The following is a 4,081-nucleotide window of genomic DNA, read 5'->3' as shown; positions in this document are numbered from 1 at the left end:
AGAAATTATTTAAAATAAAGGCGGACCAGGCAGAAGATGCCATTGGCCAGGCGCTTAAGTTGGCGCCACACAGGCAATTAAAGTGGTAAATGAGTCATAATGATTGCACCATAACAGCCCTCTTATAATTTATTTAATCAAACATTACTAACAATCTTGCAATGTTTTTCTTTGTTTAAGATGGAAGAGGAAAGAGGAAAGGAAACGCAATGTAAAATAAAATCTGTTTTATGGATCTCGCGCATGTCATGTACTTGATATAGTGGATAAGGTGTATGATAATTAGTACAAATTCCAGTGATATCTGTGTACAAATTCAAGTAATGTCTGTGTTCTACTAATAGTAGTGGCCTAGTGCTATATATGTATATCTATAGAGCCATAACTGCAGATCAGTGGTACAGATAGGTGGACAGGTGGTAAGGTGAATTGGAGAAAACAACTCTGCAAAGATGAATGAAGCTCCAGGGAAATGCTGATAAGTATTGACAACTCATGATGGGTCAAATTAATTGAGAACGTACTTATAAATATCTGGCAATTCCTGTGTGGAAAATTAAAACTATAATTTATTTGTTTCAGTGTTCAAGACCTTTACATGGATCCCTGCGATGTGCACTTTCAACCTCTAATGTAAGTTGTGTACGCACTATTACTGCTTTTAAACAAATCAAAGGAAAATGAATCAATATCAGTCTATAAAAATGGTGTCCTTTTATCCAAATACAAAAACGTGTGTCTTTTCAGTGTGCACTTGTGATTCAATACTCACATTTGATTTTCGTTGTCCTCCCAAGGATGCTATTGGAAAGGACATGAAAATTAGCACTTTGGTCAGCTGTCACCCATGTCTAATCCCACTTGTGACCACACAACAGAGGCCTGCTTTGGTAAAGAAAACGGTACGACTATCTTGAGCATTATGCATTTACTAGCCATAGCATGTAGTCAGTTTCAGATCATACGGTACGTTTCAGATCATGCAGGTTTTACAGGCTCAAAATATAATATGGGCTATTGCCATTCGCTGTTAAATTACATTTTCTGAAAAAGTTAGTTATACTACCTGTGTCTATGCATATCACGAATTGTTTGACAACTGGCTTTTTTGTGTCTTTCAGACCAACACATGGAGTGGAGGCCAGACGTGTCACTGGATTCTAGAGACCATATCAGCTCAGGTACTGCTACTGCACACGTAACGTTACATTGTAAACATTGAATCAAATACTAGGCCAAAACCATGCCTTAGAAAATGCACTATGTTTCACACACACGTTGTTAAAACAACATGCCTGCATAACGATGTAGCCTTTTGGTGTGGGACATGTTTTCAAAAGCATTGGACAATTAACATACCTGCAAATCTCTCGTCCAGTAATCCAGTGTGCTTTTTGATCCAAGGAAAACAGGTAACCCAAAGATGTGCATTTGAAAAAAACACGTAGATTTAGTGTCATGTCTTCTCTCGTTAGCAGGAGCTGCATTGAAAGACCCATCATCGAAAGGCAGAATAAGGACTCCCGGATTCTCTCGGATTGAAACCAAGTGTCGCCTGAATAAATTGTGCGTCATTCTCGTCTGCAATTCCCCAGCGAATACTTAATAAAACATTTCATGTTTTACATGCTGTCTGCTCATTGACCATTATAAATCTAGTGTTGTGAACATAGCCTGTCTTATAAGGTGGCAAGAATAAGTCGCCAATGTTACATCTGGAAGTTAAGTATTATTATTATTATCATGGCCTATTATTATTATTATTACTACTACTAGTAGTAGTAGCCTAGTAGTGCCCAATATTTGGTTCGCTAAAGGTTCCGGGAAGGTTCGCTGAAGGAACTGCAAACCTGCACTGACGGTTCGCTGAACGTTCGCGGAACTTTCAGGGAAGGTTCGGCGAACGTTCAGAAAACTTTCCTGCGCTACCGTGAGCGAACCTTCGGAGAGAACCTTCCGCGAACCTGCAGCGAACCTTCCCGGAACCTTTAGCGAACCAAAAATTGTTATGTGGGATGTTGCATGATTTTATGAAAGTACGATGTATTGCGATATCAGATGCAAGTCAAATTTGTAGTTTCTTATGTCTGATTCCATCGAACTACAGAACCGCTATCCGATCTGGCAAACGTACATAGTGTGGTTATAGCCGATAGAGGGCCGCGAAGCGAATGCAGAAGTGCCGTTCACCCTGTTTGAAACGATTTTGGAAACATTATTTTAAAGGAGACATATTATACCTCTTTTTAAACAAGTTAGAATAGGTCTATGGGCCATACAAAACATGTTCATAAAGTTTTCTGCACAAAATCAATCTCACATAAAGAGATCTCTGTAGCCTAATTCTTGCCAGCTTCAGTCCCTTTCAGAATGAGCCGTTTTAGGGCTCCATCACTTTTATGCAAATAAGCTATTGCTGGCCACACCCCACCTGTCAGATGTTTAGGCTGGTCGTTTTCTTCACGTGAAAACCTCCACCGCTCCGGTGAAAATGAAGGATTACAGAGGCGCACTCCAGCCCAACATGTTCGACCCAGAGTCTGACCCAGATCAAGATGAAGAGGAGCCACCTGCAGAAACACCTCTACGAATGCTGCAAGCAGTTGCTGAATGGTTTGTTAACTTTTTAAATCAATGTATTTATCCTCCATCTGTGCTACGTGTCATATTAGGCTTGGCTATTAGCCTTGACCCTTTTCAGCCTGTTACGAAGTAAACGTAATGTAATTTTTAGTGACATAAAGCCAGTCTTTTTACAATATTTAACATTTGCTTGCATTTAAAAACGGCACTAGATTCACAGCACTTGATTAGCTTATATTATTAATTATATAGGTGTGCGTGTGGAAATTGTGGGGCAATGCCAACTGAGGCAGAGTATGCTGCCAGGAGATTCCACAGGTAACATTTCTAAGCTACAGAAAGGCCTGTAGATATGTCACCGTGTTCCTAACTTATTTACAAATGAGCTAGCGAGTATGCCATATTACTCACTCATTTATGAATAATGCTAGCGACTGTGCTAGCATAGCACTCACCTTACCATTATAGATCACACGACGTCTGCAGCAGCTGGAGGAGATCCCTCAATGCATAATTGATCATCCATGTTTATACCCGGTGTGCCTGAATGTTTATTCTCTTCAGAACGCACTGAACATCTACAGAGCTGACCATGGGGCCTTACGGCTCCGGGGAATTGAGCAGTACGTGTTATTTATTAGGCTACTTAGTTTTTCCCAGTGTTCATGAGAAGTGACAGGCTACCGTTTTTATCAGCAAAAGCAGATGTTAGTCTATGTTCATAGGTCACTAATGGCCTTACACACCAACACATGCCCCAATTGTTGTTGTCTTTCTTTTTATGTATGGCTATTGTCTGCAAATTCAGCAGGTATCAAACATACACACATAAGACATTACAAAATATATTTATTACAGAAAACAGAAATAAAACATAATATGTCCTTGAAATATGACAATTGCACTTTGCATTTTTGCCAGAACTGACAGATTATGTAACCTGCTAACTAATGCAATGTTTTTTTTAGTCGTTACAGGTATCTTGCCTACAGGAGCTTTGTCAGTTGGTGTTGGGGTTTCCTTGGACGCAGAATAAGGGTCGTCAATCCGTCATGTGTGGTCCTGCGTGTTCGTCGGGAGTTTCCTGACAGCCAAGGACAATACGTGGGCTTCAAACTGCCTCCCCTGGATTGAAGCGAGACACATAGTTGGCGATCACCTCCTCCTCCTTCTCTGGGTGCTCAAACTCTGAGGACAGGTCCGGAGGAATGCTTATTTTCAGGAGTTCCTCCCTGTATGCTTCTGGTCCACAAAGACCTCGCCCATGATGAAGCCCATCAAGTGTTCCACATACCCTGTGCAATATTTCACAAACACTTCTGTAACTATGTACATAGTTTGTAAAGTATTTCATTGTACATTTATTTATTGTTTTGTTCATTGTAAAGACACCATAGTGCAATAGCATGCAAAATGAACATATTTTTTTTTGTTGATAAATAAAAAAAATATGTAACTTACGGAATGTTGTCTCGGTTTTGATGGGTTTCACCCTGCA

At 40.1% G+C, this 4,081-nt stretch overlaps 1 long non-coding RNA gene across 2 annotated transcripts; it reads left to right on the top strand.

Moving 5' to 3' along the window:
• The first annotated feature begins 591 nt into the window (after nucleotides 1-591).
• Nucleotides 592-1,498, top strand: LOC143114518 (uncharacterized). 2 transcript variants are annotated; one of them, XR_012984935.1, is made up of 4 exons: nucleotides 592-633; nucleotides 798-902; nucleotides 1,122-1,181; nucleotides 1,479-1,498. It is a non-coding gene; the product is annotated as an uncharacterized LOC143114518 (long non-coding RNA). The 2 variants fall into 2 exon arrangements; XR_012984934.1 differs by lacking the exon at nucleotides 592-633 and having other exon boundaries at nucleotides 773-902.
• Nucleotides 1,499-4,081: the final 2,583 nt, after the last annotated feature.

Source organism: Alosa pseudoharengus, unplaced genomic scaffold (genome assembly GCF_046254945.1).
Source record: "Alosa pseudoharengus isolate Yale_2024_CS ecotype anadromous, Long Island Sound unplaced genomic scaffold, YU_APseudo_1.1 YU_APseudo_1.1_scf_9, whole genome shotgun sequence".
Lineage (NCBI taxonomy): Eukaryota > Metazoa > Chordata > Actinopteri > Clupeiformes > Clupeidae > Alosa > Alosa pseudoharengus.
Note: the sequence above shows the minus strand (reverse complement) of the source record. Positions and strands in the feature narration are given on the sequence as shown.